The sequence below is a fragment of the Bombyx mori genome, chromosome 8 (assembly GCF_030269925.1).
Source record: "Bombyx mori chromosome 8, ASM3026992v2".
Taxonomy (NCBI): domain Eukaryota; kingdom Metazoa; phylum Arthropoda; class Insecta; order Lepidoptera; family Bombycidae; genus Bombyx; species Bombyx mori.
In genome coordinates this window covers 8,990,473-9,006,107 of record NC_085114.1, presented here as the reverse complement: position 1 = coordinate 9,006,107, position 15,635 = coordinate 8,990,473, and the positions used below count along the sequence as shown (strand labels likewise).

The 15,635-nt window shown below is 36.1% G+C and overlaps 1 protein-coding gene across 11 annotated transcripts in view; it reads left to right on the top strand.

Moving 5' to 3' along the window:
- The window catches only part of LOC101737699 (uncharacterized), a 123,947-nt gene that overhangs the window by 62,286 nt on the left and 46,026 nt on the right, over nucleotides 1-15,635 (top strand). For all 11 annotated transcript variants that reach the window (XR_001140080.4, XR_001140078.4, XR_002431472.3 and 8 more), the window contains one exon: nucleotides 2,857-2,885. The gene's annotated coding sequence lies outside the window, so the exon portion shown is untranslated. The remainder of the gene's footprint in view (nucleotides 1-2,856; nucleotides 2,886-15,635) is intronic.

The window sequence follows — 15,635 nt, the reverse complement described above, 5'->3', positions numbered from 1 at the left end:
CCATACACATACATATATCTATACGCAATTCTGAATGTGACTTAATGTTAACATGATTATAAAAAAATCTAAAACTTTTAATATTTTTTTTACTGGTGGTAGAACATCTTGTGAGTCCGCACGAGTAGGTTGCATCGCCCTGCCTATTTCTGCCGTGAGCAGTAATGGTTTTCGTTTTGAAGGTCGGGGCAGCCGTTGTAACTATACTGAGACCTTAGAACTTATATCTCAAGGTGGCTTTACGCATTTGCGTTGTAGATGTCTATGGGCTCCTGTAACCTCTTAACACCAGGTGGGCAGTGAGCTCGTCCAACTATCTAAGCATTAAAAATAAATAAAAAATACGTCGAACCTACAAAGCGCTATATATGCGCTTATCCTAAAACATTTGAAAGCATTAAGTCCGTAGCCCGCATTATGGAGGTTGACTGTCCATTTTGTTATTCTAAGAGCATCGGGCGCCCCCACAACCAGTTACCGGTAAATTGTTCTACGTAATGTGATTCTAATAGAGCGGCTAATTCGTACTGAGCATACACTTGCTTAATTAGCCATTTAGCCATTACCGCAGACCGACGATTCTTGCTCCGTCCTTTTTTGTACTACAGTAAATAAAAGTTAATAACGGTTAAATCGTTTTTCTGTAATTTGAAAATTGTTTTCTCTTAAGATGTTGGTTAATAAAATTTTAGTTACATTTGAGTTTGAAACAGATAGTCTTAGATACCTATAGAGGTTAATTATTATATCATAAACTAGCGACCCGCCCTCGCTTCGCTTCGGAAACTGTAATTTATTATTGATTTCTCCACTATTTAATGGATGTTATTATACATGTAAACCTTCCTATTCAATCACTCTATCTATTAAAAAAAACCGCATGAAAATCTGTCGCGTAGTTTTAAAGATTTAAGCATACATAGAGACAGACAGATATAGGGACAGAGAAAGCGACTTTGTTTTATACTATGTAGTGATATGATGATTCTAATTTGAAATACCTTTCCAGCCGCCGCTTCTCCGAAATAAAACATAAAAATTTTAATTCATTTATCATGTTCACAAAAAAAACATACTTTTTGCTACCTTTGGTGGATAAGCTCGGTCGATCTGATGGTAAATGCTCGCCAAAATTAAATCAGAAACCATTATTGCTTTGCCTTAGGAACTGCAAGACTACAATACGCCCTTCCACCAGCATCATGGACATCAGGAGCCTGAGAGGTTTTCTCGACCTAAATTATTTCACAGTTCAGAAATCGAAATCACTGGTGGTAGGACCTCTTGTGAGTCCACGCGGATAGGTACCACCACCCTGCCTATTTTTACCGTGAAGCAGTAATACGTTTCGGTTTGAAGGGTAGGGCAGCCGTTGTAACTATACTTGAGACCTTAGAACTTATATCTCAAGGTGGGTGGCGTATTTACGTTGTAAATGTCTATGGGCTTAAGTAACCACTTTACACCACGTGGGCTGTGAGATCGTCCACCCATCTAAGCAATAAAAAAAATCGAGATTGCGATGAAAATGACATTGTACTATAGATACACGAGTTGTGTTACACGTAACGATTCTCTATTAAGGATCACTAATTCTACCATTTTGTGCCAATATTTTCGCGATAAAACCAGTAATTACTGCGCAGGAGATAATGAAGCGGTCTCGTTCGTAAATAACAAGTTTAATAGCCCTCTAATAGCTTTCTTGTTATTGTTTGTTACAAGAAACTGAAGTAAAACGTAAACAAACGTAGCTAGCTATATTATATTATATAATCTGTGTAATAAGCGAAATTACCCTTTGTTCGGCGGGATTTCGTGTTTGCATAGGGCTGATAATTATTGTTACTTAAATATTTGGTGGTGTTATATCGTGATGAGATTGACAAAAAAAAATGGCGTTCGATTCATTAATGAAATTCTTTTTGCTTTTACTTCGTACGTTACTAGCTAATTAGCTTTTTATATTATATTATAACTAATTAATTTCAACATTTATTGTTAACTGTTTGAGTTCAATTTAATTTGTTTTAAAATGAAAAATCATCTCAATGATAATTACTATAATGTCTTGCGTTAAAAAATATTTTTGCCATGTCAATATTTTTTATGAAAGCACTGATATGTTTTTTTTAAATAATACCATATTTGAATTACCTGAATAAAAAATAACAATGTTTCTTCCACAATCGTAGAGAGTACTTTTTTTTCTGGCAACCCTGTTTGTACCTGTAAAGCATTGCCATGGAAGTTAATCGGGGAAACGGTTTGCAAAATTATGATTTATGGGATTTTACGGGAACTCAAAGAGGAACGGGAGTGAGAGGATAACGTCAAGAAAATATTTATTATTATTTACCAAGATAATAAAATGAATTTCGTGTTTTTGATAACATTTTTTGTTTTCCTGCTATTAAATGTATATTAATTTTAACGATTAATATGTGATACAAATTGATATACAGATGATTTGTTGTAATTTCATGATTAAAATACTTTCTATCGCGAAAATAACGTATTCAAAGCATACACGACGTAATGGGTCACACTGGTCTGATACATATACGCACGTTGAGTGATGTTACTGGAACAGGATACAAATTTATAAAATGTATGCGAAGCTATTTTTCAATGTATGTACGTACTTTGAATATTTAGTATGAACCTAATGTCACTTTTACAGTTGGCTGTTTAGTACAGTTAAAACTTTAAGTAATTTTTAAACATTGAATGTTCTATTATATTTGTTAATGGCTATATAAGCTATTGTTATTATTTTAAAAATACTAAAAAGACCTTTATTAATGGAAAAGAATGTAAGGATTAAAAAAAAAAACTTACTCTTTGTTGTTTCAGATTCTGCAAGTCATCTCACTCCAACAAATGTAAGTACAAATTAATGATAACATTTTAATACTTTTGTAACGGTTTTCGATTAGGTGAATGAATCACAATCAAATCAAATGATCAAAATATTGGGTTTAGTTTTTTTTTGTACAAATTCGACTAATATTTCAAATAAGCAAATGCCAGCAAAATACAATTAGAACGAAAACTATATAAACACGCGATTATACTTATCTGGGTACTGGGACTCGGCACATACATATATTAATAATAATAACTAGCGGTTACCCTGTGTTCGAAATTCGACCATAATTATAAATTTAAATTATAAATTTGAACATTATTACGGTTCTATTGTCAAAGACTATTTCTATAATCACATTTTGACTGTTGGTAGTATCCCAAGAGCCCGCGACAGCCAGACCTTCGTTATTTTATAAAAGCTGAAAGTTTCTCTGTGTATGTCTCCAACACAGGTAAGAACGACCCGCGATTATAGAGTTCCGATTGTGGTTACTTGGGCAGGTAACAGGCAGTAAAGGTATATAAAATAGTACCTTAAATTCGTTAAAGTATAAAGGTTGTTTTTTTAATATTTAGTCCAGAATATCTTTAGAAATCATGATATCCGTTGCCGGACACTTTTTCCAGTTGTTACCCCCTGCCAGACACCCTTAAACTTTAATAAATTTTAATTATACTTTCGTTATACTATAAAAGCTAAATTTTATATATGTTACTTAGGGACTTATAAAAATATGTTACCCCAAGAGCCGGACAGTTTTAATGGTTCTTACATCTTGCCAGACACATTGAGAGCCCGCTGTAGGTGCGAGCGCGAGGTAGCAACTGTTCAAGCGGGTGTGAGCGAGATAGAGTGCTTAGTCTATTGTGATCTTTTAAGATATCCAATAAAAAAATTATTTTATTACGTTCATAGCAATATTATAGAAAATAAAAAAGGTTATTTTAATATTATAAAGTACAAACAAAATATTACATGTCAAAGAAAAATATTTAATCGTTCTTATAATTTTCCTCATTGTTGTCGATATTGAACTATCGAGTCGGCCTGAGGGGCCACGAGGGGGGGCATAGCTACTACCGTATCCGATTTGAGAGTACGAGCTAAGCGGTAGTAAGACCTTTGAGAGGGCGCGAGTCCTTCTAAGAAATCAGACCATCTGGCATCTCGGACTTCGGCGATGCGAGACTTTACGTCGCGTTGTAGGGCACGCATTCGAGTACGATTTTCCACTGTAGGATACCTATCGTAGGCGCGGATCGAAGCGTTCTTAGCTCTAAGGAGTTCCCTAATATCGTCGGGCAATTTGAAGCGGTGAAGGAAGTCCTCCGCCACAACTTGCTTCGATGACCTATCTAATGTCGAGGTGATGTGTGACGTTACGATGTCTATGGCTTCAGCGGTATCCTGAGGAGACGGGGTAGAGTCCGGGCTAAACGGGAGCGATGGTGGATCTGATTCAGCCAGGCTAATGCCCAGCGTGTGCCAATCCACCACAGTCCTCGTGACGGGAACGGAATCGGGAGCGCGACCGAGCTTCATAATGACGGGGCGGTGGTCTGAATCTAACTCTAAAACTACTTCGATCGAGTGTAAGCGCAGAGTTACGTTTTTTAATAACGCTATGTCGAGTATATCCGGGCGATGCGCGATATTTAGCGGGTAGTGAGTCGGGATTAGCGGAGCGATGATATCGAAGGCGAGATCATCGACTAACGCGTCGAGCCGCCTGCCATTAGGGGTTGTGGTGTGTGAGTTCCACCTGATGTGTTTACAATTTAGGTCGCCCGCCAGAATGACAGAGCTTCCCATGCCGAGTGGCGCCTCGATATCACTGCTTAGAACGGATAAATCCTATAAACGACAGCTGATGTGCAGTAAAAGATCACAATAGACTAAGCACTCTATCTCGCTCACACCCGCTTGAACAGTTGCTACCTCGCGCTCGCACCTACAGCGGGCTCTCAATGTGTCTGGCAAGATGTAAGAACCATTAAAACTGTCCGGCTCTTGGGGTAACATATTTTTATAAGTCCCTAAGTAACATATATAAAATTTAGCTTTTATAGTATAACGAAAGTATAATTAAAATTTATTAAAGTTTAAGGGTGTCTGGCATGGGGTAACAACTGGAAAAAGTGTCCGGCAACGGATATCATGATTTCTAAAGATATTCTGGACTAAATATTAAAAAAACAACCTTTATACTTTAACGAATTTAAGGTACTATTTTATATACCTTTACTGCCTGTTACCTGCCCAAGTAACCACAATCGGAACTCTATAATCGCGGGTCGTTCTTACCTGTGTTGGAGACATACACAGAGAAACTTTCAGCTTTTATAAAATAACGAAGGTCTGGCTGTCGCGGGCTCTTGCTCTATAGGACCTCTTGTGAGTCCGCACGGGTAGGTACCACTACCCCGCCTATTTCTGCCGTGAAGCAGTAATGCGCTTTGGTTTGAAAGGTGGGGCAGCCGTTGTAATATTGGGACCTTAGAACTTATATCTCAAGGTGGGTGGCGCATTTACGTTGTAGATGTCTATGGGCTCCAGTAACAACTTAACACCCGGTGGACAGTGAGCTCGTCCACCCATCTAAGCAATAAAAAAAAGATTTCGCCAAGGCTACTACAGACATATAAAATTAATCTATTCTCAATTTGACCAGAGAGAAAAGAGTATATTATGCGTGTGTGTGTTTGTCAAATACATGGTAGTGTGTGTTATGTTTTTTTTAATTGATTTATTGTATTTTTTATACATAATTTAAAAAAATGGCATTCTGCACTCCTTCTCTATATTCTCTATAAGTGTGGGAAATTTCATACTCCTCCTTCTGTACAAATTTGGTAAAAAAGGATACAAAGTCTTTGCTTTAATATAGTATAGGTTAACATAATAATTTGCAAATATACATCGTCTTACTCTTTCGTTCGCTCCAAAACATGAACCTTCGAACTCTCGTGCAAAAAACATACAAGTAAAAGCATCTATTATCATAATTTAAGTCGCAAAATTGTCCATCACAACAAATCGAAATCAACAGCGAAATCTTTTATATGAAGATTCGATTCCAAAGCCCTGATGAAGCCACCTCCGGGTGACATTGCTGAGTATTTGACGTTTAACACGGACCACCCTCTAAGTTCAAAACAATATTTCAGAGGCGGTTAACGATCTATTTACATGAGAGGCGGCGTGGATCGCTCTCGTTTGGAGCACGCCTCAAAGGGATGCCATAAAAGCTAGGAAGTTGACAAATCTCTTGACGTTATTTCTGTACTAATTAGATGCGGAGGCGTGGGCGATGTCACACGAATGACAAACGAACGATAAGGCACGAGTATTAGTGTAACCGATGAAAAGGAATGTATCCTTTTCGCCTTTAATTGTGGCAGGGAGCCTTATATATCTTACAGTTCAGTACGACCGTCTTGATCAGTGATTTCTGCCCGAAGCAGTCATACGCTCTGGCTTGAAGAGTGGGCATCAGCTAGCTGGTTCTTAGACGAATTTCATCATTTCTGACTGGATCCATCAAAGAAACCTTTCCATAGCACGCTGAGCCACTTTGAACTTACGGACCAAACCTACGGTCAATGTCCACGTTTCAGCGCCATATGTTATGACCGGCAGCACACAAGTTATACCAACCGCAGTTATACAAACAAAACCAAAATTGTCACATTAGTAACGTGTTGCAAGATATGCGGCATTGGATGGTTTTTTTCAATGATGGAATTAGCAGCGGTTTGCAGGCCTTTCCAGCTTCACCAAGGACGGTTAGGTGAACTTGAGGGCTCAGTTGGGACATAAGAGATAACAGCAACCCGAATGCTTCACAAGGAGGCGTACTAGTTCCCTAGAACTAGTACGCCTCCTAGAACCTATACCTACCTACTATATTTGCTTCGTGTATCACCTACTACCGGATCGGAATTGCAACTCCATGAGGATCTCAGCGGGCTCATGTTAGATTCGCGTCGGGTCAAAGGGGGAGCCCTTGGAAAAAGTACTGCAGTATTAACTTAAATACACCACTTGCTAAACCACTGATCTAGTGTATCAGTAATGCTTCGAAATTTCATCGCGATGTAGGACTTGTTCCTATTTGAGTTAAAATTTGCCGTGTCATTTGTCAAGAACTATGTCGGCAGTAACGGGTGAACATTGGTGATGTAGAGTTAATTTGGTCACTTAATTTTATTCATCGTGACAGTCGTTTGTGGACGCCGATCAAGTACAAGATGTTTGAGTATTTAAAACTAATTCTAGCAGTAGATTTCTTTTGGCTGATCATAATGATTATGCCTGCCAGGTGAACCATGGCACCATCGCATGACTACGAACACTCCAGGAATCCACGGAATTAAGCTACGGACGCTTCGAAATAAATTGCTTTGATAAAATTTTCCTATAAAAAGGAATGTCGTAATTCACTCTTATCTTTTCGTGTTCTGAATTTATAATATTTTAAAGAAGCAGGAGGATACAAAAGTAATAAAACGAGTATTTCAAAGTCAATATTACATGGAAATTAATCTAAAGCCGAAGGAGGTGGTGGAAAGTTATCTCCGAGGGAAACGGGGCATGACCTCCCAATCAAATGTCAAACAAAGTTTTATCAGAGCAAAGTTGACAAATAAATCCGTCGTCCAAACTTTTCTCATAGTCTTCGCGTATACGCAGAAGTCGTTGAAGGACAATTCTGTAGGTCTAACAACGTATTTACGGGTACCAGCAATCGGCCGGGGAGTAATAAGTTGGAGGTTACTATGACTACAGAAGATTTTAAGAGATATAATAAGTCGTAATCCCTCTCTAATTAGACAGTAAATCAAAACGTTTATTTTGTTTTTTCGGTCGCCATTTTTAGGACATGGTCAACGGACATTTTGGTGGTTTATTAACTGTTTAATATCTGTGAAAGTGCACAAATTTGGGAAAATGAAACAAAGCTGCTGGACGTAACTTCACGGGATTCTCCAAAAAGTCCACTGAAAAAATCTCAGTAAAAGACCACCATTTTACTAAGATTATATTTCATCTCATATCATATCATTTCATTGAATTTAATCCCAGTTGATTAATGCTCAAATTAATCATCTTCATTTCATTTCGTTTCATTTCACTCCACATTATCCTTTTTCATAAAAATAAGAATCTAGATTATAATAAGACATGACTTAAAGGTCTTAGTTACCAGATCATAAACTGCTTTAAAAAAAATTACATAAATGTCAAAACCTTTATCTGTCTGATCGTTGTAGTGTTGTAAACACTTGTACTTCAAATGATAGCTGTAATTCAAAGCAACCCTGTCAAAAATCTATTTTGTTTATGATACACTACATTCAATCGATATTTAAAATTTATGTCACACTAAATACCTTAACGTGTGTGAACTCTTGAATTTGAGACAGAAAACTTTACGACCTGTCAGACATAAATTTAAAGATAGAATCGCGTTGTTTTCCCAATTAAAAACGCAGTGTTCTATGAACGAGAATTAATCGATTATAAACTAAACCTTCTCTGTATTAGAAAAAATAAAATACGGTCGATCGCAGCCTTAATTAAGGCAGTATCAGAAAACAATTCAAATAAATCTTTAAAAGTTTTACAAATTTAATTTTACCTACTTCATTTATTACCTAATTCTAAAAAAATATATTTAGTTAACACTATTTTACCTGAATTTGTATAAATATTGATATTTCTCTGACTTTTATCGTATTCCATTAGTTCAATAAATCCTTTATTTGTTCTCAAAGAATCTCTAACACACTTGAGATATTTGTTACCATTTCGTGTGTATTCAATATTGTTATAAGGGCCGGATGTCCCATTTGTTAGACAAATTCTTCATCTGCTATCCGAACTTGAAATAGGACCCCCTTTCACATACATCTTAACAAACGATACTAGCGGTGAATACTCTAATAGACATGTCACTTCCAAGAGTGCGGTTTTAAAGAGATATTATTTAAGTGTTCACAATATGAAGTAGTCTATTATTGCAGGGGTATATTATGATGCTATATTTTTTAGATTCAAATAATTACTTTTACGGTTTAATCTCGATTTTATTATTATTAATACATTGTTTCTAGATGTTTCGAATGCTTTACAGCTTTCACGAATTACCTGTTTTATATATAATATTATATAAGATTTCTAGGACAATAGGTCCATTTTCGTCGCAGACAATATAAAATATATTATTATTTGTAAAAGGGCTTTTTTTCACTTTGATGGGATAAGAAACATTTCTGTGGATTTTAATAAGAACATTACAGATTATTCACGAGTTATATGGTTTGGTATATGAACGTAAAACAACCTTTGATCTTTCGGAAGCTACACACAAAAATCGAAAAGATTAACATGTAATGTTATTTATTATTCTCATAATGATTTCCTCTGAAATAATTTATTAGTCTGTGATCTTTTTTTTGTATTTGAAATAACTTGACAATTTGTGAAATAGACTTACAATAAACAGAAAAAAAATGTAATTCATCAAATTAATGACACTTAATTCCAATCCGATGACTACAGGATCGAACAAAAGTTATCTCTAGTGCTTTTAACAAAAGACTTATTATTATACCGAACGTAACGACTACAGTAATGTTATTTCAGCTGTCGGACACGCAGCATATGGATGTATTCTAAATGAAAAATGCACATACCTACAAGAATTTTGTAGCAGCATTTGTCAAGAGAAATATGTGACGGCTCCCGACGATGTATTTATTAGCTATTAGTTCAACAATCGGATTTCACAGACATTCTTGATTAGTACAGCTTGTGAAAAGAAAACAGGATTATTTCTAAAGTCTTCGGGGGCATCACGACGTAAATTCCACAGCCCTTTTTATGATGTGACACGACTACGCAGCTTGCTCAGACTACTATTTCTATGATAAGAATTACATAATCTGAGCTTATCCATCTGTATTGTTCTTTAGATGAGTTATAGATAGGCAAATCAGTTTACTTGCCACTTGTTTAAGTGGTTACCGGAACTCAAATATAGAACTCAATTACTATTAGCGAATACCATTTGTAGCGGCAATAGATATGCCTTGACCTTTGATTTTATTTTGGGCTTGAGGACTGTATTCGGTTATAATAAAAAAAGTGTGTATTTTGATTTTTTTTTCTCCTACCTAAGCTGGTAGCCTTGAGAGGCTATTCCAGCGTAACCTTAACTAGTAGGTGAGCTCACGGGGCTCAAAACTGACGACGTTGCTAACACGAACCCTAGCAAGAGCCGTGCTTCGCAGAATCTACTACCGGATCGGAAACGCGACCCACTGAGAAGATCCGGCGATAAACTCAGTGGGCTGTGTCTGAGGGTTAATTTACTCGTCGAGCCCTTCGTCGCAAGCGACGGGCTTGACGAGGACGGTGACCGGTGATTGAGGTACCTAAAAGCACCGTTAGTGGATCCGGAGGATCCGAGATGACGTGTTTTGGGCGACGTCGACTGCTTTCCATTCTTTCCGCAGGATCGGGATGTATTTTGAATTAGCAATCTTACAGTTTTATAGGATAGTGGGGTCAGGGAACAATGTTCTTATCCAATAGCAACCGCACACGTTTCTACCGTCACACACAGCTCGATTATAATTGGTCGCGAAAATTTATACAATAATACCAATATAAAAATGCTGATAACAAAATACAGATACAATAATTTCACGGATCGACATCCTCAGCATTGCAGATGCGTGAAAACCATTACTATTTTCCTGTTAGTTTCCATTGTGTGGTATTACATCTCATTTACATGCAACTAAGGTAAGGTGTAGATCATAGAACGAATAAACGAGATCATAGAAGAGGTCCCTTACAGAGTCCTACTTAACCTACAGACATAGCTTCGTGGGTTTCTCGCCGGATATTCTCAATGGGTCGCGATTCTGACTCGAGAATTAGCGAAGCTCGGCTTCTTGCTAGGACAGATGATAGTAATGTTTCCCCATGAGCTCGCCTACACGCTTAGTTAAGCTAATATAACCCCTCGAAGCCACTAGCAGTGGGTCTGGAAGAAATGGTATGGTCGATGTTCAGACACGTTTGCTTGTGATGTAAAGTACACAACTTGCTTTGTTATTGATATAATATGTTAATAGACGACACTTTTGCCGTATCGTAATAAGATTTCGTTTGCTTTATTCTAAAATTAAATAACAGAATATTATGAATAATAATTTTATAAATACTCTTCACGCTTTTATTTCCTGTCCTCATTTATATTCAGAATTCACATAACACACACACACAGAGAATGCTTTAAAATTAATTATAAACAGAACTTGTTATAATAAATATTCAATTCACTCAAATTATTATAGATATGCTCTTTGATGTTAGAATTGCTTTGAGTGTTTCGATTTATTGTCGGTTTCATAGAAACTTTCTAGGTTGGTGAACATTATCAACAGTCGCTATTTTTTTATTTAGTCTACTTACAAGTTAACAGTATAAACCAAAACATTTGTAAGGTATTAATAATTAGCTTAAGTAATTCCTAAGAACAACAATAAATCGCTGCAAGTCATCATGGAATATATCCATTTCCGGAGCATAGGCTAGCAAGCCATTGAGTAGCGAGACAGCACGATGCGTCGGAGAGTTAGCTAGCGGTGTGCTGCGTACGCGCGTGCGTAGTACTAAGAAGCTGCTATTTCATTTTATAAATCCGATTAGTATAACAGTAGTTATAACATGTCTGTTTTTTATTGCCCTTGTAGGCAGACGAGCGTACGGCACACCTGATAGTGAGTGGTTACCGTCGCCCATGGACATCAGCAATGCCAGAAGCAGAGCTAAGCCACTGCCGTTAAGTCGTTAAGTACTCTCCACAAGCCTCGTTTGAAGAAGGATATGTCATAACGCTCGGGAAGCACCGTGCAGAGGAGTTCATTCCAAGGCCGGATGACACGTGGTAAAAAAGATCTTTGGATACGCACTGTGGATGAACGCAGTAGCTCCAGGTAGTATGGATGAACTCTACTCCGGTGGCGGGCGGTGCGATGGTAAAAACGAGATGATGGTATCATCTCAAACAATTCTTTAGTTCTGTTAGTATAACACGTCACAGACAAAGTAAAAGACGTAAATATACATATGTTTTTATCTCCCGTTTATTCTATACATTGTAGACGGACATTCATTACTGACCGTATAAACTGTGGTTTCACTGTCTATTGTGTATATATACCTCTGCAAAGTTTTTAATCACATTCGCAAAAAAATACTTTAGAAAGTGCGTGACTAAAACACTATCCAAAAAAACGGCTACTGGTGTTGCTAACTGTTTAAAAAAAAGAAACTGAAATAGTTACACATAGACGAAGTAGTTACACACACACACACACACATAAATTTATAAAAATTTATTGCACTTTACACCCAACTTGAAATTCTGTAACAAAAAAAAACCACATCATTCATTATTCTAATTCAATTTCATTATGAAAACCGGTGGATTGGGCGACTTAACGACTCCTCGCCACCCTAAGCAAATAAAGGCGCAGTGCATCGAATAAATTGCTTAATTTTATTAAGTGGCAGCACATTTTGGCACTGAGAATGTTTATTTTAGTATGAAATATACACGTTTTCCGTACACGAGTAGGTACAACCCTCGCCCCGGTTACCGACCCTCGATGTGTAAACTCACTGAGCTGCTTTATTAGCCGATTGCGACAAAAAAATGCTATAGCCGCCCATATAAATGCAAATAAACTTTCCGAATGCGTTTTAAATTAAGATAATCTCGAATTTATATGTAAATTCGTGACCGCACTTTGTCCTTCGCGGCTTCTCGTACCAAAATCGATTACGTTACACGAATCCGAGCTCAGATCCGACTGAGATAAGTTTAATGAAAGGTTTTACCTAAATGGAGATCTTTTACTACAATCAACTTGATTAGTGAATCTATTCGATACGTTTGTGGTTACCATCTTTCAACAAACAAAAACTGCGTCGTGTCTTCGTTTATCTCAAATATTTTGTTTATCACCTTTACGATGTTGACCAGAATGGGTTTTTCACGAACATGGGTAAGCACGTTTCATTTAGCTCTCAACCTAAAGATGCGTTTATTATCTAAATTTTTATGTGGTCAGCCTTTTAACCGGCTGTTATCATAGAATATAAAAACCTTTAACAAAGTTTATGAGACCACCCTGATAGATTAAGAGGAGTGCTGACTTGACCATCTCTCGTCTATGTCACTTCAATTAGTCATGATCAAAACTAATTTATAGTTTCATTTAATGGACCGTTAACTTACTCCCTAGTGTCTAATGACCATACGTTATGAAACGAAACAATTCCATAAAACACTTACAGTCAATTAAAGGAGACATTGACATCTGATCTTGATACGATCGCTGTCAATCTTTATAAAGTTTTATCGTCCTAAAGTACGAGTAATTTTGTCAGGGTGTGTTGTATCACGTTCTAGGCAATAAATCATCTGAATCGACTCGAGAATTTGAAAAAAAAAAGAAAACTTGTGTCTGTCTTGTCGACAAAAGTCTATCTGCATTCGTTTCATTGTAAAGAACACAAGCTGATGATATTGTTGGACATCTAACTTCACAAAAATTTGGCTCTTATGTTGTTAGTTTGTGTGCAATATTACGTGTTTTTTTTGCATTTGATTTAAATATTCTCAACGATTTGCTTCCCTTACGAATACAACAAAATGGAAACCTGGTTCTACTGTGAAAAATCATAACACTGAGTTATTAAATTGGAGATTACACGAAACGAATTTAAAAAATCCGACAGTCAAAATGTTAGTCCGCCAGAGCTTACGTATTGCATGATAAATTATATTCAATTTGGCCGGTGACAGCCACCGAGGAAAGCATTTTCATAATAAATGCTTACGCTTTGAATGCACGCGATATAAGCCTATGGATAAGGTCAGAGTACTTGCAATGTATTACTAAAAAGTATTAAGTGACCAGCCAGTTTAAATGTAAGCGATAATGAAAAATATCTTATAGAATTGAAGAAGATAGGAATTTGTAACTTTAACACGCAGAGTCTACAGAGTATGTTTTATAGATAAGTATTTATTAAATTATAACTCTTAGTTACAGTAAGATAAATTAATAATTTAAGAAACAACAACAATTCCTTTTAAACTCATTTTCTTGCTTTTTATAGGGATTTTTAGAGGGAAGACCTTTAGGACAAGTCTTATTTTAAGTTAAATTCTTATTTTTATGAAAAATGATAATATGAAGTGAAATGAAATGAAGTTCATTAATATGAACATGGCATGAATTGAAATGAGATCATATGGGATGAAATATAATCTCAGTAAAATGGTGGTCATTTACTAAGATTTTTTCAGTGGACTTTTTAGAGGATCCCGAAAAGTTACGTCCAGCGGCTTTGTTTGATTTTCTAACATTTGTGCACTTTCACAGATACTAAACAGTTAATAAACCACCGTTATTACACATTTAAACCTGAAGAAACACTAAATAGACAAAATAAAACAAATCACACAACTTCACTCCTCGCGTTCCCGCCAAAAAGTCCTCATTTTCTTGCTTCGAACAAAATGCCACAGAGTAAAAATCATAGAGTTAGAAATCTCATAAATTTAATAAAATCATATTATTAGTCAAAGTTATTCACTAATTCTCGTTTATTTATGAATGAAAAAGGGCCAGACGCAACGTCAGGCACCTCAGTGTACGGTTCATTTATCATCACCCTCTAATGCGGAGGGTTAAAGGAATATGTTTAAACGAGAGACGGCCGTGAAGGCAACGACTTCACGATTCTGAACGTACACGTAATCCTGATTCAGTGGAAATGACAACATTCAAATAAATTTCAGAATATGACGCTTTCGATTTGAAAAAGAGAAATTATTATTTCCCTTGTAAGTTACTTTTCAAAGTCAAATTAGAAATCTCGGAATTACAAAATTTCGATTGGAGTTATTACTGATATTCCTACAGAATTGAGATTTTTCATGTTCGAAAGGTGGTATTTATGTACACAATCTAGAGATTTATTAACTGATAGCTACTAATTTTATTGTAAGGTTTTAAATATGGTTTTCAAATCACTTGTTTGAGCGACAATTTTTTTCTTAAGACTTCAGCGATATTTCCATAGATGGGATTAAACGTTTAGATATTTGCATTTAGTAATTAATAAAATTATGAAATTTCAATAAATTGTTAGTTGTAACCCAAAAGTATTGTTTAAAAAACTTACAAATTTTACCACGAGTCAAAATATAATTTTGGTTTTTCAAAGGGACAATTGTATTTTTAAATTGCGTAGAAGTCCCAGGGCCCGTCTATTATGAAGAACGTTTTCTTGGAAATATCGTCTCGGAACAACGTATAGAGTTATTTTATTTCAGTTCGTTATAATATAAGACTAGCAGAGATCTTCCAGGTTATCTAAGACAGTTATTTTTGGTTTCATGAAATAATTCGTGTGGGCAGATAATTTTTCTGGATGCGTTGGTGTTCAGATCCTACTGGAAGGTTAAGGAAAGGTGTGATAAAAACTGTCCTATATATTTTTGCTTAAAACTAATAACTTGTGACGGGGTGTTTTGTTAGCCCATACTTTAAAACAAAGGTACTTTTCAAGATAGTATCAGTTCCTTTGTTAGTGATATCAGAAAAACATATGAGATATTTACTTCAACCAAAAATAGAACAAGGGCATTATAGTACTAGACTCAAGGTAA